We start from the raw sequence: 23,754 nt of genomic DNA on the forward strand, positions 1-23,754 counted from the left end.
GAAGCCGTTTAGGCTGTAGTGTGGATGAGAGTCACGGGACTTGTTCCATTTTGTAAAATCGGGGTAGAGACAGGCCCGTACAAATGGCAGCTCACCAATCAAATCATGGTTATGGGGCTAGTAGCATTGCCCAGGGGGTGCGTGCAGCCTGAAAGCCAGCCACCTAACTCGAAGGAAAAACTCGGTACAGAATCCGTGCTTATTGAAAACAGCCGCTCCTGAGGGTGGAAGCATTTTGTTGTGTGCATGCCTGAGAGCACTGCAAGGGAGTCCAAAGCTCATTACGAGTGAGACTCAGGCCCCAGCAAAGGCAAGACAAGACTCCCGGTGTGTTTCATTTAGCTAGCACAGCGGCCCTACTTTTGCATAGAAGTCAAATCGCTAGAATTCTAACTCGAAGAAACAAGAGTGTACAGAAACACTGTTTTATCTTCCGACGACCTCTCTGTGGGAGGAAGCCGTTTAGGGTGTACTGTGGGTGAGAGCCTGGGGATGAGTTCCATTTCGTAAAATCGGGGTAGAGACAGGCCGGTACAGAAGGCAGCTCACAAATCACATCATGGTTATGGGGCTAGTAGCGTTGCCCCAGGGGAGCGTGCAGGCTGAAATTCAGCCACCTACCTCGAAGGAAAAACTCGCTAGAGAATCCGTGCTTCAGCAAAAAGAGCCGCTCCGGAGGGTGGAAGCATTTTGTTGTGTGCGTGCGTGAGAGCACTGCCAGGGAGTCTAAAGCTCTTACGAATGAGACTCAGGCCCCACCAAAAGGCAGGACAAGACTCCCGGTGTGTTTGACCTAGCATGCACTGCGGCCCTACTTTTGCATTGAAGTCTAATCGGTAGGGTTCTAACTCGAACAAACAACAGTGTACAGAAACAGGGTTTTAGCTTCCGACGACCTCTCTGTGGGAGGAAGCCGTTTAGGGTGTACTGTGTGTGAGAGCCTGGGGATGGGTTCCATTTCGTAAAATCGGGGTAGAGACAGGCCGGAACAGAAGGCAGCTCACAAATCACATCATGTTTATGGGGCTAGGAGCGTGGCCACGGGGGAGCGTGCAGGCTGAAAGTCAGCCACCTAACACGAAGGAAACCTCGGTAGAGAATCCGTGCTTCAGCGACAACAGCCGCTACTGAGGGCGGAAGCATTTTGTTGTGTGCGTGCGTGAGAGCACTGAAAGGGATTCCAAACCTTTTCACGAGTGAAACTCAGGCCCCAGCAAAAGGCAGAACAACACTCCCCATGTGTTTGACTAAGCTAGCACAGCGGCCCTACTTTTGCATTGAAGTCTAATCAGTAGGGTTCTACTCGAACAAACAACAGTGTCCAGAAACAGGGTTTTAGCTTCCAATGACCTCTCTGTGGGAGGAAGAAGTTTCGGGTTTAGTTTGGGTGAGAGCCACAGGACTGGTTCCACTTCGGAAAATCGGGGTAGAGACAGGTCGGTACAGAAGGCAGCTCACAAATCACATCATGGTTATGGGGCTAGTAGCATTGCCCCGGGTTGTGCGTGGAGGCTGAAAGCCAGCCACCTAACTCGAAGGAAAAACTCGGTAGAGGATCTGTGCTTCATTGAAAACAGCCCCTCCTGAGGGTGGAAGCATTTTGTTGTGCGCATGCCTGAGAGCACTGCAAGGGAGTCCAAAGCTCTTTACGCGTGAGACTCAGGCCCCATCAAAGGCAAGACAAGACTCCCGGTGTGTTTCATTTAGCTAGCACAGTGGCCCTACTTTTGCATGGAAGTCTAATCGCTAGCATTCTAACTCGAAGAACCAACAGGGTACAGAAACAGTGTTTTAGCTTCCGACGACCTCTCTGTGGGAGGAAGCAGTTTAGGGTGTAGTGTGGGTGAGAGTCACGGGACTGGTGCCATTTCGTAAAATCGGGGTAGAGACAGGCCCGTACAAATGGCAGCTCACAAATCAAATCATGGTTATGGGGCTAGTAGCGTTGCCCCCGCGGAGTGCGCAGGCTGATATTCAGCCACCCATCTCGAAGGAAAAACTCGGTAGAGAATCTGTGCTTCATTGAAAACAGCCGCTCCTGAGGGTGGAATCCTTTAGTTGTGTGCGTGGGTGCGAGCACTGCAAGGGAGTACGAAGCTTTTTACGAGCGCGACTCAGGCCCCAGCCAAAGGCAGGACAAGACTCCCCATGTGTTTGTTTTAGCTAGCACTGCGGCCCTACTTTTGCATGGAAATCTAATCGCAAGCGTTCCAACTGGAAGAAAGAACAGTGTACAGAAACAGTGTTTTAGCTTCCGAAGACCTCCCTGTGCGTGGAAGCCGTTTAGGGTGTAGTGTGGATGAGAGTCACGGGACTTGTTCCATTTTGTAAAATCGGGGTAGAGACAGGCCCGTACAAATGGCAGCTCACCAATCAAATCATGGTTATGGGGCTAGTAGCATTGCCCAGGGGGTGCGTGCAGCCTGAAAGCCAGCCACCTAACTCGAAGGAAAAACTCGGTACAGAATCCGTGCTTATTGAAAACAGCCGCTCCTGAGGGTGGAAGCATTTTGTTGTGTGCATGCCTGAGAGCACTGCAAGGGAGTCCAAAGCTCATTACGAGTGAGACTCAGGCCCCAGCAAAGGCAAGACAAGACTCCCGGTGTGTTTCATTTAGCTAGCACAGCGGCCCTACTTTTGCATAGAAGTCGAATCGCTAGAATTCTAACTCGAAGAAACAAGAGTGTACAGAAACACTGTTTTATCTTCCGACGACCTCTCTGTGGGAGGAAGCCGTTTAGGGTGTACTGTGGGTGAGAGCCTGGGGATGAGTTCCATTTCGTAAAATCGGGGTAGAGACAGGCCGGTACAGAAGGCAGCTCACAAATCACATCATGGTTATGGGGCTAGTAGCGGTGCCCCAGGGGAGCGTGCAGGCTGAAATTCAGCCACCTACCTCGAAGGAAAAACTCGCTAGAGAATCCGTGCTTCCACAAAAAGAGCCGCTCCGGAGGGTGGAAGCATTTTGTTGTGTGCGTGCGTGAGAGCACTGCCAGGGAGTCTAAAGCTCTTACGAATGAGACTCAGGCCCCACCAAAAGGCAGGACAAGACTCCCGGTGTGTTTGACCTAGCATGCACTGCGGCCCTACTTTTGCATTGAAGTCTAATCGGTAGGGTTCTAACTCGAACAAACAACAGTGTACAGAAACAGGGTTTTAGCTTCCGACGACCTCTCTGTGGGAGGAAGCCGTTTAGGGTGTACTGTGTGTGAGAGCCTGGGGATGGGTTCCATTTCGTAAAATCGGGGTAGAGACAGGCCGGAACAGAAGGCAGCTCACAAATCACATCATGTTTATGGGGCTAGGAGCGTGGCCACGGGGGAGCGTGCAGGCTGAAAGTCAGCCACCTAACACGAAGGAAACCTCGGTAGAGAATCCGTGCTTCAGCGACAACAGCCGCTACTGAGGGCGGAAGCATTTTGTTGTGTGCGTGCGTGAGAGCACTGAAAGGGATTCCAAACCTTTTCACGAGTGAAACTCAGGCCCCAGCAAAAGGCAGAACAACACTCCCCATGTGTTTGACTAAGCTAGCACAGCGGCCCTACTTTTGCATTGAAGTCTAATCAGTAGGGTTCTACTCGAACAAACAACAGTGTCCAGAAACAGGGTTTTAGCTTCCAATGACCTCTCTGTGGGAGGAAGAAGTTTCGGGTTTAGTTTGGGTGAGAGCCACAGGACTGGTTCCACTTCGGAAAATCGGGGTAGAGACAGGTCGGTACAGAAGGCAGCTCACAAATCACATCATGGTTATGGGGCTAGTAGCATTGCCCCGGGTTGTGCGTGGAGGCTGAAAGCCAGCCACCTAACTCGAAGGAAAAACTCGGTAGAGGATCTGTGCTTCATTGAAAACAGCCCCTCCTGAGGGTGGAAGCATTTTGTTGTGCGCATGCCTGAGAGCACTGCAAGGGAGTCCAAAGCTCTTTACGCGTGAGACTCAGGCCCCATCAAAGGCAAGACAAGACTCCCGGTGTGTTTCATTTAGCTAGCACAGTGGCCCTACTTTTGCATGGAAGTCTAATCGCTAGCATTCTAACTCGAAGAACCAACAGGGTACAGAAACAGTGTTTTAGCTTCCGACGACCTCTCTGTGGGAGGAAGCAGTTTAGGGTGTAGTGTGGGTGAGAGTCACGGGACTGGTGCCATTTCGTAAAATCGGGGTAGAGACAGGCCCGTACAAATGGCAGCTCACAAATCAAATCATGGTTATGGGGCTAGGAGCGTTGCCCCCGCGGAGTGCGCAGGCTGATATTCAGCCACCCATCTCGAAGGAAAAACTCGGTAGAGAATCTGTGCTTCATTGAAAACAGCCGCTCCTGAGGGTGGAATCCTTTAGTTGTGTGCGTGGGTGCGAGCACTGCAAGGGAGTACGAAGCTTTTTACGAGTGCGACTCAGGACCCAGCCAAAGGCAGGACAAGACTCCCCATGTGTTTGTTTTAGCTAGCACTGCGGCCCTACTTTTGCATGGAAATCTAATCGCAAGCGTTCCAACTGGAAGAAAGAACAGTGTACAGAAACAGTGTTTTAGCTTCCGAAGACCTCCCTGTGCGTGGAAGCCGTTTAGGGTGTAGTGTGGATGAGAGTCACGGGACTTGTTCCATTTTGTAAAATCGGGGTAGAGACAGGCCCGTACAAATGGCAGCTCACCAATCAAATCATGGTTATGGGGCTAGTAGCATTGCCCAGGGGGTGCGTGCAGCCTGAAAGCCAGCCACCTAACTCGAAGGAAAAACTCGGTACAGAATCCGTGCTTATTGAAAACAGCCGCTCCTGAGGGTGGAAGCATTTTGTTGTGTGCATGCCTGAGAGCACTGCAAGGGAGTCCAAAGCTCATTACGAGTGAGACTCAGGCCCCAGCAAAGGCAAGACAAGACTCCCGGTGTGTTTCATTTAGCTAGCACAGCGGCCCTACTTTTGCATAGAAGTCGAATCGCTAGAATTCTAACTCGAAGAAACAAGAGTGTACAGAAACACTGTTTTATCTTCCGACGACCTCTCTGTGGGAGGAAGCCGTTTAGGGTGTACTGTGGGTGAGAGCCTGGGGATGAGTTCCATTTCGTAAAATCGGGGTAGAGACAGGCCGGTACAGAAGGCAGCTCACAAATCACATCATGGTTATGGGGCTAGTAGCGGTGCCCCAGGGGAGCGTGCAGGCTGAAATTCAGCCACCTACCTCGAAGGAAAAACTCGCTAGAGAATCCGTGCTTCAGCAAAAAGAGCCGCTCCGGAGGGTGGAAGCATTTTGTTGTGTGCGTGCGTGAGAGCACTGCCAGGGAGTCTAAAGCTCTTACGAATGAGACTCAGGCCCCACCAAAAGGCAGGACAAGACTCCCGGTGTGTTTGACCTAGCATGCACTGCGGCCCTACTTTTGCATTGAAGTCTAATCGGTAGGGTTCTAACTCGAAGAAACAACAGTGTACAGAAACAGGGTTTTAGCTTCCGACGACCTCTCTGTGGGAGGAAGCCGTTTAGGGTGTACTGTGTGTGAGAGCCTGGGGATGGGTTCCATTTCGTAAAATCGGGGTAGAGACAGGCCGGAACAGAAGGCAGCTCACAAATCACATCATGTTTATGGGGCTAGGAGCGTGGCCACGGGGGAGCGTGCAGGCTGAAAGTCAGCCACCTAACACGAAGGAAACCTCGGTAGAGAATCCGTGCTTCAGCGACAACAGCCGCTACTGAGGGCGGAAGCATTTTGTTGTGTGCGTGCGTGAGAGCACTGAAAGGGATTCCAAACCTTTTCACGAGTGAAACTCAGGCCCCAGCAAAAGGCAGAACAACACTCCCCATGTGTTTGACTAAGCTAGCACAGCGGCCCTACTTTTGCATTGAAGTCTAATCAGTAGGGTTCTACTCGAACAAACAACAGTGTCCAGAAACAGGGTTTTAGCTTCCAATGACCTCTCTGTGGGAGGAAGAAGTTTCGGGTTTAGTTTGGGTGAGAGCCACAGGACTGGTTCCACTTCGGAAAATCGGGGTAGAGACAGGTCGGTACAGAAGGCAGCTCACAAATCACATCATGGTTATGGGGCTAGTAGCATTGCCCCGGGTTGTGCGTGGAGGCTGAAAGCCAGCCACCTAACTCGAAGGAAAAACTCGGTAGAGGATCTGTGCTTCATTGAAAACAGCCCCTCCTGAGGGTGGAAGCATTTTGTTGTGCGCATGCCTGAGAGCACTGCAAGGGAGTCCAAAGCTCTTTACGCGTGAGACTCAGGCCCCATCAAAGGCAAGACAAGACTCCCGGTGTGTTTCATTTAGCTAGCACAGTGGCCCTACTTTTGCATGGAAGTCTAATCGCTAGCATTCTAACTCGAAGAACCAACAGGGTACAGAAACAGTGTTTTAGCTTCCGACGACCTCTCTGTGGGAGGAAGCAGTTTAGGGTGTAGTGTGGGTGAGAGTCACGGGACTGGTGCCATTTCGTAAAATCGGGGTAGAGACAGGCCCGTACAAATGGCAGCTCACAAATCAAATCATGGTTATGGGGCTAGTAGCGTTGCCCCCGCGGAGTGCGCAGGCTGATATTCAGCCACCCATCTCGAAGGAAAAACTCGGTAGAGAACCTGTGCTTCATTGAAAACAGCCGCTCCTGAGGGTGGAATCCTTTAGTTGTGTGCGTGGGTGCGAGCACTGCAAGGGAGTACGAAGCTTTTTACGAGCGCAACTCAGGCCCCAGCCAAAGGCAGGACAAGACTCCCCATGTGTTTGTTTTAGCTAGCACCGCGGCCCTACTTTTGCATGGAAATCTAATCGCAAGCGTTCCAACTGGAAGAAAGAACAGTGTACAGAAACAGTGTTTTAGCTTCCGAAGACCTCCCTGTGCGTGGAAGCCGTTTAGGGTGTAGTGTGGATGAGAGTCACGGGACTTGTTCCATTTTGTAAAATCGGGGTAGAGACAGGCCCGTACAAATGGCAGCTCACCAATCAAATCATGGTTATGGGGCTAGTAGCATTGCCCAGGGGGTGCGTGCAGCCTGAAAGCCAGCCACCTAACTCGAAGGAAAAACTCGGTACAGAATCCGTGCTTATTGAAAACAGCCGCTCCTGAGGGTGGAAGCATTTTGTTGTGTGCATGCCTGAGAGCACTGCAAGGGAGTCCAAAGCTCATTACGAGTGAGACTCAGGCCCCAGCAAAGGCAAGACAAGACTCCCGGTGTGTTTCATTTAGCTAGCACAGCGGCCCTACTTTTGCATAGAAGTCGAATCGCTAGAATTCTAACTCGAAGAAACAAGAGTGTACAGAAACACTGTTTTATCTTCCGACGACCTCTCTGTGGGAGGAAGCCGTTTAGGGTGTACTGTGGGTGAGAGCCTGGGGATGAGTTCCATTTCGTAAAATCGGGGTAGAGACAGGCCGGTACAGAAGGCAGCTCACAAATCACATCATGGTTATGGGGCTAGTAGCGTTGCCCCAGGGGAGCGTGCAGGCTGAAATTCAGCCACCTACCTCGAAGGAAAAACTCGCTAGAGAATCCGTGCTTCCGCAAAAAGAGCCGCTCCGGAGGGTGGAAGCATTTTGTTGTGTGCGTGCGTGAGAGCACTGCCAGGGAGTCTAAAGCTCTTACGAATGAGACTCAGGCCCCACCAAAAGGCAGGACAAGACTCCCGGTGTGTTTGACCTAGCATGCACTGCGGCCCTACTTTTGCATTGAAGTCTAATCGGTAGGGTTCTAACTCGAACAAACAACAGTGTACAGAAACAGGGTTTTAGCTTCCGACGACCTCTCTGTGGGAGGAAGCCGTTTAGGGTGTACTGTGTGTGAGAGCCTGGGGATGGGTTCCATTTCGTAAAATCGGGGTAGAGACAGGCCGGAACAGAAGGCAGCTCACAAATCACATCATGTTTATGGGGCTAGGAGCGTGGCCACGGGGGAGCGTGCAGGCTGAAAGTCAGCCACCTAACACGAAGGAAACCTCGGTAGAGAATCCGTGCTTCAGCGACAACAGCCGCTACTGAGGGCGGAAGCATTTTGTTGTGTGCGTGCGTGAGAGCACTGAAAGGGATTCCAAACCTTTTCACGAGTGAAACTCAGGCCCCAGCAAAAGGCAGAACAACACTCCCCATGTGTTTGACTAAGCTAGCACAGCGGCCCTACTTTTGCATTGAAGTCTAATCAGTAGGGTTCTACTCGAACAAACAACAGTGTCCAGAAACAGGGTTTTAGCTTCCAATGACCTCTCTGTGGGAGGAAGAAGTTTCGGGTTTAGTTTGGGTGAGAGCCACAGGACTGGTTCCACTTCGGAAAATCGGGGTAGAGACAGGTCGGTACAGAAGGCAGCTCACAAATCACATCATGGTTATGGGGCTAGTAGCATTGCCCCGGGTTGTGCGTGGAGGCTGAAAGCCAGCCACCTAACTCGAAGGAAAAACTCGGTAGAGGATCTGTGCTTCATTGAAAACAGCCCCTCCTGAGGGTGGAAGCATTTTGTTGTGCGCATGCCTGAGAGCACTGCAAGGGAGTCCAAAGCTCTTTACGCGTGAGACTCAGGCCCCATCAAAGGCAAGACAAGACTCCCGGTGTGTTTCATTTAGCTAGCACAGTGGCCCTACTTTTGCATGGAAGTCTAATCGCTAGCATTCTAACTCGAAGAACCAACAGGGTACAGAAACAGTGTTTTAGCTTCCGACGACCTCTCTGTGGGAGGAAGCAGTTTAGGGTGTAGTGTGGGTGAGAGTCACGGGACTGGTGCCATTTCGTAAAATCGGGGTAGAGACAGGCCCGTACAAATGGCAGCTCACAAATCAAATCATGGTTATGGGGCTAGGAGCGTTGCCCCCGCGGAGTGCGCAGGCTGATATTCAGCCACCCATCTCGAAGGAAAAACTCGGTAGAGAATCTGTGCTTCATTGAAAACAGCCGCTCCTGAGGGTGGAATCCTTTAGTTGTGTGCGTGGGTGCGAGCACTGCAAGGGAGTACGAAGCTTTTTACGAGTGCGACTCAGGACCCAGCCAAAGGCAGGACAAGACTCCCCATGTGTTTGTTTTAGCTAGCACTGCGGCCCTACTTTTGCATGGAAATCTAATCGCAAGCGTTCCAACTGGAAGAAAGAACAGTGTACAGAAACAGTGTTTTAGCTTCCGAAGACCTCCCTGTGCGTGGAAGCCGTTTAGGGTGTAGTGTGGATGAGAGTCACGGGACTTGTTCCATTTTGTAAAATCGGGGTAGAGACAGGCCCGTACAAATGGCAGCTCACCAATCAAATCATGGTTATGGGGCTAGTAGCATTGCCCAGGGGGTGCGTGCAGCCTGAAAGCCAGCCACCTAACTCGAAGGAAAAACTCGGTACAGAATCCGTGCTTATTGAAAACAGCCGCTCCTGAGGGTGGAAGCATTTTGTTGTGTGCATGCCTGAGAGCACTGCAAGGGAGTCCAAAGCTCATTACGAGTGAGACTCAGGCCCCAGCAAAGGCAAGACAAGACTCCCGGTGTGTTTCATTTAGCTAGCACAGCGGCCCTACTTTTGCATAGAAGTCGAATCGCTAGAATTCTAACTCGAAGAAACAAGAGTGTACAGAAACACTGTTTTATCTTCCGACGACCTCTCTGTGGGAGGAAGCCGTTTAGGGTGTACTGTGGGTGAGAGCCTGGGGATGAGTTCCATTTCGTAAAATCGGGGTAGAGACAGGCCGGTACAGAAGGCAGCTCACAAATCACATCATGGTTATGGGGCTAGTAGCGTTGCCCCAGGGGAGCGTGCAGGCTGAAATTCAGCCACCTACCTCGAAGGAAAAACTCGCTAGAGAATCCGTGCTTCAGCAAAAAGAGCCGCTCCGGAGGGTGGAAGCATTTTGTTGTGTGCGTGCGTGAGAGCACTGCCAGGGAGTCTAAAGCTCTTACGAATGAGACTCAGGCCCCACCAAAAGGCAGGACAAGACTCCCGGTGTGTTTGACCTAGCATGCACTGCGGCCCTACTTTTGCATTGAAGTCTAATCGGTAGGGTTCTAACTCGAACAAACAACAGTGTACAGAAACAGGGTTTTAGCTTCCGACGACCTCTCTGTGGGAGGAAGCCGTTTAGGGTGTACTGTGTGTGAGAGCCTGGGGATGGGTTCCATTTCGTAAAATCGGGGTAGAGACAGGCCGGAACAGAAGGCAGCTCACAAATCACATCATGTTTATGGGGCTAGGAGCGTGGCCACGGGGGAGCGTGCAGGCTGAAAGTCAGCCACCTAACACGAAGGAAACCTCGGTAGAGAATCCGTGCTTCAGCGACAACAGCCGCTACTGAGGGCGGAAGCATTTTGTTGTGTGCGTGCGTGAGAGCACTGAAAGGGATTCCAAACCTTTTCACGAGTGAAACTCAGGCCCCAGCAAAAGGCAGAACAACACTCCCCATGTGTTTGACTAAGCTAGCACAGCGGCCCTACTTTTGCATTGAAGTCTAATCAGTAGGGTTCTACTCGAACAAACAACAGTGTCCAGAAACAGGGTTTTAGCTTCCAATGACCTCTCTGTGGGAGGAAGAAGTTTCGGGTTTAGTTTGGGTGAGAGCCACAGGACTGGTTCCACTTCGGAAAATCGGGGTAGAGACAGGTCGGTACAGAAGGCAGCTCACAAATCACATCATGGTTATGGGGCTAGTAGCATTGCCCCGGGTTGTGCGTGGAGGCTGAAAGCCAGCCACCTAACTCGAAGGAAAAACTCGGTAGAGGATCTGTGCTTCATTGAAAACAGCCCCTCCTGAGGGTGGAAGCATTTTGTTGTGCGCATGCCTGAGAGCACTGCAAGGGAGTCCAAAGCTCTTTACGCGTGAGACTCAGGCCCCATCAAAGGCAAGACAAGACTCCCGGTGTGTTTCATTTAGCTAGCACAGTGGCCCTACTTTTGCATGGAAGTCTAATCGCTAGCATTCTAACTCGAAGAACCAACAGGGTACAGAAACAGTGTTTTAGCTTCCGACGACCTCTCTGTGGGAGGAAGCAGTTTAGGGTGTAGTGTGGGTGAGAGTCACGGGACTGGTGCCATTTCGTAAAATCGGGGTAGAGACAGGCCCGTACAAATGGCAGCTCACAAATCAAATCATGGTTATGGGGCTAGTAGCGTTGCCCCCGCGGAGTGCGCAGGCTGATATTCAGCCACCCATCTCGAAGGAAAAACTCGGTAGAGAACCTGTGCTTCATTGAAAACAGCCGCTCCTGAGGGTGGAATCCTTTAGTTGTGTGCGTGGGTGCGAGCACTGCAAGGGAGTACGAAGCTTTTTACGAGCGCGACTCAGGCCCCAGCCAAAGGCAGGACAAGACTCCCCATGGGTTTGTTTTAGCTAGCACCGCGGCCCTACTTTTGCATGGAAATCTAATCGCAAGCGTTCCAACTGGAAGAAAGAACAGTGTACAGAAACAGTGTTTTAGCTTCCGAAGACCTCCCTGTGCGTGGAAGCCGTTTAGGGTGTAGTGTGGATGAGAGTCACGGGACTTGTTCCATTTTGTAAAATCGGGGTAGAGACAGGCCCGTAAAAATGGCAGCTCACCAATCAAATCATGGTTATGGGGCTAGTAGCATTGCCCAGGGGGTGCGTGCAGCCTGAAAGCCAGCCACCTAACTCGAAGGAAAAACTCGGTACAGAATCCGTGCTTATTGAAAACAGCCGCTCCTGAGGGTGGAAGCATTTTGTTGTGTGCATGCCTGAGAGCACTGCAAGGGAGTCCAAAGCTCATTACGAGTGAGACTCAGGCCCCAGCAAAGGCAAGACAAGACTCCCGGTGTGTTTCATTTAGCTAGCACAGCGGCCCTACTTTTGCATAGAAGTCGAATCGCTAGAATTCTAACTCGAAGAAACAAGAGTGTACAGAAACACTGTTTTATCTTCCGACGACCTCTCTGTGGGAGGAAGCCGTTTAGGGTGTACTGTGGGTGAGAGCCTGGGGATGAGTTCCATTTCGTAAAATCGGGGTAGAGACAGGCCGGTACAGAAGGCAGCTCACAAATCACATCATGGTTATGGGGCTAGTAGCGTTGCCCCAGGGGAGCGTGCAGGCTGAAATTCAGCCACCTACCTCGAAGGAAAAACTCGCTAGAGAATCCGTGCTTCCGCAAAAAGAGCCGCTCCGGAGGGTGGAAGCATTTTGTTGTGTGCGTGCGTGAGAGCACTGCCAGGGAGTCTAAAGCTCTTACGAATGAGACTCAGGCCCCACCAAAAGGCAGGACAAGACTCCCGGTGTGTTTGACCTAGCATGCACTGCGGCCCTACTTTTGCATTGAAGTCTAATCGGTAGGGTTCTAACTCGAACAAACAACAGTGTACAGAAACAGGGTTTTAGCTTCCGACGACCTCTCTGTGGGAGGAAGCCGTTTAGGGTGTACTGTGTGTGAGAGCCTGGGGATGGGTTCCATTTCGTAAAATCGGGGTAGAGACAGGCCGGAACAGAAGGCAGCTCACAAATCACATCATGTTTATGGGGCTAGGAGCGTGGCCACGGGGGAGCGTGCAGGCTGAAAGTCAGCCACCTAACACGAAGGAAACCTCGGTAGAGAATCCGTGCTTCAGCGACAACAGCCGCTACTGAGGGCGGAAGCATTTTGTTGTGTGCGTGCGTGAGAGCACTGAAAGGGATTCCAAACCTTTTCACGAGTGAAACTCAGGCCCCAGCAAAAGGCAGAACAACACTCCCCATGTGTTTGACTAAGCTAGCACAGCGGCCCTACTTTTGCATTGAAGTCTAATCAGTAGGGTTCTACTCGAACAAACAACAGTGTCCAGAAACAGGGTTTTAGCTTCCAATGACCTCTCTGTGGGAGGAAGAAGTTTCGGGTTTAGTTTGGGTGAGAGCCACAGGACTGGTTCCACTTCGGAAAATCGGGGTAGAGACAGGTCGGTACAGAAGGCAGCTCACAAATCACATCATGGTTATGGGGCTAGTAGCATTGCCCCGGGTTGTGCGTGGAGGCTGAAAGCCAGCCACCTAACTCGAAGGAAAAACTCGGTAGAGGATCTGTGCTTCATTGAAAACAGCCCCTCCTGAGGGTGGAAGCATTTTGTTGTGCGCATGCCTGAGAGCACTGCAAGGGAGTCCAAAGCTCTTTACGCGTGAGACTCAGGCCCCATCAAAGGCAAGACAAGACTCCCGGTGTGTTTCATTTAGCTAGCACAGTGGCCCTACTTTTGCATGGAAGTCTAATCGCTAGCATTCTAACTCGAAGAACCAACAGGGTACAGAAACAGTGTTTTAGCTTCCGACGACCTCTCTGTGGGAGGAAGCAGTTTAGGGTGTAGTGTGGGTGAGAGTCACGGGACTGGTGCCATTTCGTAAAATCGGGGTAGAGACAGGCCCGTACAAATGGCAGCTCACAAATCAAATCATGGTTATGGGGCTAGGAGCGTTGCCCCCGCGGAGTGCGCAGGCTGATATTCAGCCACCCATCTCGAAGGAAAAACTCGGTAGAGAATCTGTGCTTCATTGAAAACAGCCGCTCCTGAGGGTGGAATCCTTTAGTTGTGTGCGTGGGTGCGAGCACTGCAAGGGAGTACGAAGCTTTTTACGAGCGCGACTCAGGCCCCAGCCAAAGGCAGGACAAGACTCCCCATGTGTTTGTTTTAGCTAGCACTGCGGCCCTACTTTTGCATGGAAATCTAATCGCAAGCGTTCCAACTGGAAGAAAGAACAGTGTACAGAAACAGTGTTTTATCTTCCGAAGACCTCCCTGTGCGTGGAAGCCATTTAGGGTGTAGTGTGGATGAGAGTCACGGGACTTGTTCCATTTTGTAAAATCGGGGTAGAGACAGGCCCGTACAAATGGCAGCTCACCAATCAAATCATGGTTATGGGGCTAGTAGCATTGCCCAGGGGGTGCGTGCAGCCTGAAAGCCAGCCACCTAACTCGAAGGAAAAACTCGGTACAGAATCCGTGCTTATTGAAAACAGCCGCTCCTGAGGGTGGAAGCATTTTGTTGTGTGCATGCCTGAGAGCACTGCAAGGGAGTCCAAAGCTCATTACGAGTGAGACTCAGGCCCCAGCAAAGGCAAGACAAGACTCCCGGTGTGTTTCATTTAGCTAGCACAGCGGCCCTACTTTTGCATAGAAGTCGAATCGCTAGAATTCTAACTCGAAGAAACAAGAGTGTACAGAAACACTGTTTTATCTTCCGACGACCTCTCTGTGGGAGGAAGCCGTTTAGGGTGTACTGTGGGTGAGAGCCTGGGGATGAGTTCCATTTCGTAAAATCGGGGTAGAGACAGGCCGGTACAGAAGGCAGCTCACAAATCACATCATGGTTATGGGGTTAGTAGCGTTGCCCCAGGGGAGCGTGCAGGCTGAAATTCAGCCACCTACCTCGAAGGAAAAACTCGCTAGAGAATCCGTGCTTCAGCAAAAACAGCCGCTCCGGAGGGTGGAAGCATTTTGTTGCGTGCGTGCGTGAGAGCACTGCCAGGGAGTCTAAAGCTCTTACGAATGAGACTCAGGCCCCACCAAAAGGCAGGACAAGACTCCCGGTGTGTTTGACCTAGCATGCACTGCGGCCCTACTTTTGCATTGAAGTCTAATCGGTAGGGTTCTAACTCGAACAAACAACAGTGTACAGAAACAGGGTTTTAGCTTCCGACGACCTCTCTGTGGGAGGAAGCCGTTTAGGGTGTACTGTGTGTGAGAGCCTGGGGATGGGTTCCATTTCGTAAAATCGGGGTAGAGACAGGCCGGAACAGAAGGCAGCTCACAAATCACATCATGTTTATGGGGCTAGGAGCGTGGCCACGGGGGAGCGTGCAGGCTGAAAGTCAGCCACCTAACACGAAGGAAACCTCGGTAGAGAATCCGTGCTTCAGCGACAACAGCCGCTACTGAGGGCGGAAGCATTTTGTTGTGTGCGTGCGTGAGAGCACTGAAAGGGATTCCAAACCTTTTCACGAGTGAAACTCAGGCCCCAGCAAAAGGCAGAACAACACTCCCCATGTGTTTGACTAAGCTAGCACAGCGGCCCTACTTTTGCATTGAAGTCTAATCAGTAGGGTTCTACTCGAACAAACAACAGTGTCCAGAAACAGGGTTTTAGCTTCCAATGACCTCTCTGTGGGAGGAAGAAGTTTAGGGTTTAGTTTGGGTGAGAGCCACAGGACTGGTTCCACTTCGGAAAATCGGGGTAGAGACAGGTCGGTACAGAAGGCAGCTCACAAATCACATCATGGTTATGGGGCTAGTAGCATTGCCCCGGGTTGTGCGTGGAGGCTGAAAGCCAGCCACCTAACTCGAAGGAAAAACTCGGTAGAGGATCTGTGCTTCATTGAAAACAGCCCCTCCTGAGGGTGGAAGCATTTTGTTGTGCGCATGCCTGAGAGCACTGCAAGGGAGTCCAAAGCTCTTTACGCGTGAGACTCAGGCCCCATCAAAGGCAAGACAAGACTCCCGGTGTGTTTCATTTAGCTAGCACAGTGGCCCTACTTTTGCATGGAAGTCTAATCGCTAGCATTCTAACTCGAAGAACCAACAGGGTACAGAAACAGTGTTTTAGCTTCCGACGACCTCTCTGTGGGAGGAAGCAGTTTAGGGTGTAGTGTGGGTGAGAGTCACGGGACTGGTGCCATTTCGTAAAATTGGGGTAGAGACAGGCCCGTACAAATGGCAGCTCACAAATCAAATCATGGTTATGGGGCTAGTAGCGTTGCCCCCGCGGAGTGCGCAGGCTGATATTCAGCCACCCATCTCGAAGGAAAAACTCGGTAGAGAATCTGTGCTTCATTGAAAACAGCCGCTCCTGAGGGTGGAATCCTTTAGTTGTGTGCGTGGGTGCGAGCACTGCAAGGGAGTACGAAGCTTTTTACGAGCGCGACTCAGGCCCCAGCCAAAGGCAGGACAAGACTCCCCATGGGTTTGTTTTAGCTAGCACCGCGGCCCTACTTTTGCATGGAAATCTAATCGCAAGCGTTCCAACTGGAAGAAAGAACAGTGTACAGAAACAGTGTTTTAGCTTCCGAAGACCTCCCTGTGCGTGGAAGCCGTTTAGGGTGTAGTGTGGATGAGAGTCACGGGACTTGTTCCATTTTGTAAAATCGGGGTAGAGACAGGCCCGTACAAATGGCAGCTCACCAATCAAATCATGGTTATGGGGCTAGTAGCATTGCCCAGGGGGTGCGTGCAGCCTGAAAGCCAGCCACCTAACTCGAAGGAAAAACTCGGTACAGAATCCGTGCTTATTGAAAACAGCCGCTCCTGAGGGTGGAAGCATTTTGTTGTGTGCATGCCTGAGAGCACTGCAAGGGAGTCCAAAGCTCATTACGAGTGAGACTCAGGCCCCAGCAAAGGCAAGACAAGACTCCCGGTGTGTTTCATTTAGCTAGCACAGCGGCCCTACTTTTGCATAGAAGTCGAATCGCTAGAATTCTAACTCGAAGAAACAAGAGTGTACAGAAACACTGTTTTATCTTCCGACGACCTCTCTGTGGGAGGAAGCCGTTTAGGGTGTACTGTGGGTGAGAGCCTGGGGATGAGTTCCATTTCGTAAAATCGGGGTAGAGACAGGCCGGTACAGAAGGCAGCTCACAAATCACATCATGGTTATGGGGCTAGTAGCGTTGCCCCAGGGGAGCGTGCAGGCTGAAATTCAGCCACCTACCTCGAAGGAAAAACTCGCTAGAGAATCCGTGCTTCAGCAAAAAGAGCCGCTCCGGAGGGTGGAAGCATTTTGTTGCGTGCGTGCGTGAGAGCACTGCCAGGGAGTCTAAAGCTCTTACGAATGAGACTCAGGCCCCACCAAAAGGCAGGACAAGACTCCCGGTGTGTTTGACCTAGCATGCACTGCGGCCCTACTTTTGCATTGAAGTCTAATCGGTAGGGTTCTAACTCGAAGAAACAACAGTGTACAGAAACAGGGTTTTAGCTTCCGACGACCTCTCTGTGGGAGGAAGCCGTTTAGGGTGTACTGTGTGTGAGAGCCTGGGGATGGGTTCCATTTCGTAAAATCGGGGTAGAGACAGGCCGGAACAGAAGGCAGCTCACAAATCACATCATGTTTATGGGGCTAGGAGCGTGGCCACGGGGGAGCGTGCAGGCTGAAAGTCAGCCACCTAACACGAAGGAAACCTCGGTAGAGAATCCGTGCTTCAGCGACAACAGCCGCTACTGAGGGCGGAAGCATTTTGTTGTGTGCGTGCGTGAGAGCACTGAAAGGGATTCCAAACCTTTTCACGAGTGAAACTCAGGCCCCAGCAAAAGGCAGAACAACACTCCCCATGTGTTTGACTAAGCTAGCACAGCGGCCCTACTTTTGCATTGAAGTCTAATCAGTAGGGTTCTACTCGAACAAACAACAGTGTCCAGAAACAGGGTTTTAGCTTCCAATGACCTCTCTGTGGGAGGAAGAAGTTTCGGGTTTAGTTTGGGTGAGAGCCACAGGACTGGTTCCACTTCGGAAAATCGGGGTAGAGACAGGTCGGTACAGAAGGCAGCTCACAAATCACATCATGGTTATGGGGCTAGTAGCATTGCCCCGGGTTGTGCGTGGAGGCTGAAAGCCAGCCACCTAACTCGAAGGAAAAACTCGGTAGAGGATCTGTGCTTCATTGAAAACAGCCCCTCCTGAGGGTGGAAGCATTTTGTTGTGCGCATGCCTGAGAGCACTGCAAGGGAGTCCAAAGCTCTTTACGCGTGAGACTCAGGCCCCATCAAAGGCAAGACAAGACTCCCGGTGTGTTTCATTTAGCTAGCACAGTGGCCCTACTTTTGCATGGAAGTCTCATCGCTAGCATTCTAACTCGAAGAACCAACAGGGTACAGAAACAGTGTTTTAGCTTCCGACGACCTCTCTGTGGGAGGAAGCAGTTTAGGGTGTAGTGTGGGTGAGAGTCACGGGACTGGTGCCATTTCGTAAAATCGGGGTAGAGACAGGCCCGTACAAATGGCAGCTCACAAATCAAATCATGGTTATGGGGCTAGGAGCGTTGCCCCCGCGGAGTGCGCAGGCTGATATTCAGCCACCCATCTCGAAGGAAAAACTCGGTAGAGAATCTGTGCTTCATTGAAAACAGCCGCTCCTGAGGGTGGAATCCTTTAGTTGTGTGCGTGGGTGCGAGCACTGCAAGGGAGTACGAAGCTTTTTACGAGCGCGACTCAGGCCCCAGCCAAAGGCAGGACAAGACTCCCCATGTGTTTGTTTTAGCTAGCACTGCGGCCCTACTTTTGCATGGAAATCTAATCGCAAGCGTTCCAACTGGAAGAAAGAACAGTGTACAGAAACAGTGTTTTATCTTCTGAAGACCTCCCTGTGCGTGGAAGCCGTTTAGGGTGTAGTGTGGATGAGAGTCACGGGACTTGTTCCATTTTGTAAAATCGGGGTAGAGACAGGCCCGTACAAATGGCAGCTCACCAATCAAATCATGGTTATGGGGCTAGTAGCATTGCCCAGGGGGTGCGTGCAGCCTGAAAGCCAGCCACCTAACTCGAAGGAAAAACTCGGTACAGAATCCGTGCTTATTGAAAACAGCCGCTCCTGAGGGTGGAAGCATTTTGTTGTGTGCATGCCTGAGAGCACTGCAAGGGAGTCCAAAGCTCATTACGAGTGAGACTCAGGCCCCAGCAAAGGCAAGACAAGACTCCCGGTGTGTTTCATTTAGCTAGCACAGCGGCCCTACTTTTGCATAGAAGTCGAATCGCTAGAATTCTAACTCGAAGAAACAAGAGTGCACAGAAACACTGTTTTATCTTCCGACGACCTCTCTGTGGGAGGAAGCCGTTTAGGGTGTACTGTGGGTGAGAGCCTGGGGATGAGTTCCATTTCGTAAAATCGGGGTAGAGACAGGCCGGTACAGAAGGCAGCTCACAAATCACATCATGGTTATGGGGTTAGTAGCGTTGCCCCAGGGGAGCGTGCAGGCTGAAATTCAGCCACCTACCTCGAAGGAAAAACTCGCTAGAGAATCCGTGCTTCAGCAAAAACAGCCGCTCCGGAGGGTGGAAGCATTTTGTTGCGTGCGTGCGTGAGAGCACTGCCAGGGAGTCTAAAGCTCTTACGAATGAGACTCAGGCCCCACCAAAAGGCAGGACAAGACTCCCGGTGTGTTTGACCTAGCATGCACTGCGGCCCTACTTTTGCATTGAAGTCTAATCGGTAGGGTTCTAACTCGAAGAAACAACAGTGTACAGAAACAGGGTTTTAGCTTCCGACGACCTCTCTGTGGGAGGAAGCCGTTTAGGGTGTACTGTGTGTGAGAGCCTGGGGATGGGTTCCATTTCGTAAAATCGGGGTAGAGACAGGCCGGAACAGAAGGCAGCTCACAAATCACATCATGTTTATGGGGCTAGGAGCGTGGCCACGGGGGAGCGTGCAGGCTGAAAGTCAGCCACCTAACACGAAGGAAACCTCGGTAGAGAATCCGTGCTTCAGCGACAACAGCCGCTACTGAGGGCGGAAGCATTTTGTTGTGTGCGTGCGTGAGAGCACTGAAAGGGATTCCAAACCTTTTCACGAGTGAAACTCAGGCCCCAGCAAAAGGCAGAACAACACTCCCCATGTGTTTGACTAAGCTAGCACAGCGGCCCTACTTTTGCATTGAAGTCTAATCAGTAGGGTTCTACTCGAACAAACAACAGTGTCCAGAAACAGGGTTTTAGCTTCCAATGACCTCTCTGTGGGAGGAAGAAGTTTCGGGTTTAGTTTGGGTGAGAGCCACAGGACTGGTTCCACTTCGGAAAATCGGGGTAGAGACAGGTCGGTACAGAAGGCAGCTCACAAATCACATCATGGTTATGGGGCTAGTAGCATTGCCCCGGGTTGTGCGTGGAGGCTGAAAGCCAGCCACCTAACTCGAAGGAAAAACTCGGTAGAGGATCTGTGCTTCATTGAAAACAGCCCCTCCTGAGGGTGGAAGCATTTTGTTGTGCGCATGCCTGAGAGCACTGCAAGGGAGTCCAAAGCTCTTTACGCGTGAGACTCAGGCCCCATCAAAGGCAAGACAAGACTCCCGGTGTGTTTCATTTAGCTAGCACAGTGGCCCTACTTTTGCATGGAAGTCTAATCGCTAGCATTCTAACTCGAAGAACCAACAGGGTACAGAAACAGTGTTTTAGCTTCCGACGACCTCTCTGTGGGAGGAAGCAGTTTAGGGTGTAGTGTGGGTGAGAGTCACGGGACTGGTGCCATTTCGTAAAATCGGGGTAGAGACAGGCCCGTACAAATGGCAGCTCACAAATCAAATCATGGTTATGGGGCTAGTAGCGTTGCCCCCGCGGAGTGCGCAGGCTGATATTCAGCCACCCATCTCGAAGGAAAAACTCGGTAGAGAATCTGTGCTTCATTGAAAACAGCCGCTCCTGAGGGTGGAATCCTTTAGTTGTGTGCGTGGGTGCGAGCACTGCAAGGGAGTACGAAGCTTTTTACGAGCGCGACTCAGGCCCCAGCCAAAGGCAGGACAAGACTCCCCATGGGTTTGTTTTAGCTAGCACCGCGGCCCTACTTTTGCATGGAACTCTAATCGCAAGCGTTCCAACTGGAAGAAAGAACAGTGTACAGAAACAGTGTTTTAGCTTCCGAAGACCTCCCTGTGCGTGGAAGCCGTTTAGGGTGTAGTGTGGATGAGAGTCACGGGACTTGTTCCATTTTGTAAAATCGGGGTAGAGACAGGCCCGTACAAATGGCAGCTCACCAATCAAATCATGGTTATGGGGCTAGTAGCATTGCCCAGGGGGTGCGTGCAGCCTGAAAGCCAGCCACCTAACTCGAAGGAAAAACTCGGTACAGAATCCGTGCTTATTGAAAACAGCCGCTCCTGAGGGTGGAAGCATTTTGTTGTGTGCATGCCTGAGAGCACTGCAAGGGAGTCCAAAGCTCATTACGAGTGAGACTCAGGCCCCAGCAAAGGCAAGACAAGACTCCCGGTGTGTTTCATTTAGCTAGCACAGCGGCCCTACTTTTGCATAGAAGTCGAATCGCTAGAATTCTAACTCGAAGAAACAAGAGTGTACAGAAACACTGTTTTATCTTCCGACGACCTCTCTGTGGGAGGAAGCCGTTTAGGGTGTACTGTGGGTGAGAGCCTGGGGATGAGTTCCATTTCGTAAAATCGGGGTAGAGACAGGCCGGTACAGAAGGCAGCTCACAAATCACATCATGGTTATGGGGCTAGTAGCGTTGCCCCAGGGGAGCGTGCAGGCTGAAATTCAGCCACCTACCTCGAAGGAAAAACTCGCTAGAGAATCCGTGCTTCAGCAAAAAGAGCCGCTCCGGAGGGTGGAAGCATTTTGTTGCGTGCGTGCGTGAGAGCACTGCCAGGGAGTCTAAAGCTCTTACGAATGAGACTCAGGCCCCACCAAAAGGCAGGACAAGACTCCCGGTGTGTTTGACCTAGCATGCACTGCGGCCCTACTTTTGCATTGAAGTCTAATCGGTAGGGTTCTAACTCGAACAAACAACAGTGTACAGAAACAGGGTTTTAGCTTCCGACGACCTCTCTGTGGGAGGAAGCCGTTTAGGGTGTACTGTGTGTGAGAGCCTGGGGATGGGTTCCATTTCGTAAAATCGGGGTAGAGACAGGCCGGAACAGAAGGCAGCTCACAAATCACATCATGTTTATGGGGCTAGGAGCGTGGCCACGGGGGAGCGTGCAGGCTGAAAGTCAGCCACCTAACACGAAGGAAACCTCGGTAGAGAATCCGTGCTTCAGCGACAACAGCCGCTACTGAGGGCGGAAGCATTTTGTTGTGTGCGTGCGTGAGAGCACTGAAAGGGATTCCAAACCTTTTCACGAGTGAAACTCAGGCCCCAGCAAAAGGCAGAACAACACTCCCCATGTGTTTGACTAAGCTAGCACAGCGGCCCTACTTTTGCATTGAAGTCTAATCAGTAGGGTTCTACTCGAACAAACAACAGTGTCCAGAAACAGGGTTTTAGCTTCCAATGACCTCTCTGTGGGAGGAAGAAGTTTCGGGTTTAGTTTGGGTGAGAGCCACAGGACTGGTTCCACTTCGGAAAATCGGGGTAGAGACAGGTCGGTACAGAAGGCAGCTCACAAATCACATCATGGTTATGGGGCTAGTAGCATTGCCCCGGGTTGTGCGTGGAGGCTGAAAGCCAGCCACCTAACTCGAAGGAAAAACTCGGTAGAGGATCTGTGCTTCATTGAAAACAGCCCCTCCTGAGGGTGGAAGCATTTTGTTGTGCGCATGCCTGAGAGCACTGCAAGGGAGTCCAAAGCTCTTTACGCGTGAGACTCAGGCCCCATCAAAGGCAAGACAAGACTCCCGGTGTGTTTCATTTAGCTAGCACAGTGGCCCTACTTTTGCATGGAAGTCTAATCGCTAGCATTCTAACTCGAAGAACCAACAGGGTACAGAAACAGTGTTTTAGCTTCCGACGACCTCTCTGTGGGAGGAAGCAGTTTAGGGTGTAGTGTGGGTGAGAGTCACGGGACTGGTGCCATTTCGTAAAATCGGGGTAGAGACAGGCCCGTACAAATGGCAGCTCACAAATCAAATCATGGTTATGGGGCTAGTAGCGTTGCCCCCGCGGAGTGCGCAGGCTGATATTCAGCCACCCATCTCGAAGGAAAAACTCGGTAGAGAATCTGTGCTTCATTGAAAACAGCCGCTCCTGAGGGTGGAATCCTTTAGTTGTGTGCGTGGGTGCGAGCACTGCAAGGGAGTACGAAGCTTTTTACGAGCGCGACTCAGGCCCCAGCCAAAGGCAGGACAAGACTCCCCATGGGTTTGTTTTAGCTAGCACTGCGGCCCTACTTTTGCATGGAAATCTAATCGCAAGCGTTCCAACTGGAAGAAAGAACAGTGTACAGAAACAGTGTTTTAGCTTCCGAAGACCTCCCTGTGCGTGGAAGCCGTTTAGGGTGTAGTGTGGATGAGAGTCACGGGACTTGTTCCATTTTGTAAAATCGGGGTAGAGACAGGCCCGTACAAATGGCAGCTCACCAATCAAATCATGGTTATGGGGCTAGTAGCATTGCCCAGGGGGTGCGTGCAGCCTGAAAGCCAGCCACCTAACTCGAAGGAAAAACTCGGTACAGAATCCGTGCTTATTGAAAACAGCCGCTCCTGAGGGTGGAAGCATTTTGTTGTGTGCATGCCTGAGAGCACTGCAAGGGAGTCCAAAGCTCATTACGAGTGAGACTCAGGCCCCAGCAAAGGCAAGACAAGACTCCCGGTGTGTTTCATTTAGCTAGCACAGCGGCCCTACTTTTGCATAGAAGTCGAATCGCTAGAATTCTAACTCGAAGAAACAAGAGTGTACAGAAACACTGTTTTATCTTCCGACGACCTCTCTGTGGGAGGAAGCCGTTTAGGGTGTACTGTGGGTGAGAGCCTGGGGATGAGTTCCATTTCGTAAAATCGGGGTAGAGACAGGCCGGTACAGAAGGCAGCTCACAAATCACATCATGGTTATGGGGCTAGTAGCGTTGCCCCAGGGGAGCGTGCAGGCTGAAATTCAGCCACCTCCCTCGAAGGAAAAACTCGCTAGAGAATCCGTGCTTCAGCAAAAAGAGCCGCTCCGGAGGGTGGAAGCATTTTGTTGTGTGCGTGCGTGAGAGCACTGCCAGGGAGTCTAAAGCTCTTACGAATGAGACTCAGGCCCCACCAAAAGGCCGGACAAGACTCCCGGTGTGTTTGACCTAGCATGCACTGCGGCCCTACTTTTGCATTGAAGTCTAATCGGTAGGGTTCTAACTCGAACAAACAACAGTGTACAGAAACAGGGTTTTAGCTTCCGACGACCTCTCTGTGGGAGGAAGCCGTTTAGGGTGTACTGTGTGTGAGAGCCTGGGGATGGGTTCCATTTCGTAAAATCGGGGTAGAGACAGGCCGGAACAGAAGGCAGCTCAC

Source organism: Halichoerus grypus, chromosome X, assembly GCF_964656455.1.
Source record: "Halichoerus grypus chromosome X, mHalGry1.hap1.1, whole genome shotgun sequence".
In the NCBI taxonomy this organism is placed as follows: domain Eukaryota; kingdom Metazoa; phylum Chordata; class Mammalia; order Carnivora; family Phocidae; genus Halichoerus; species Halichoerus grypus.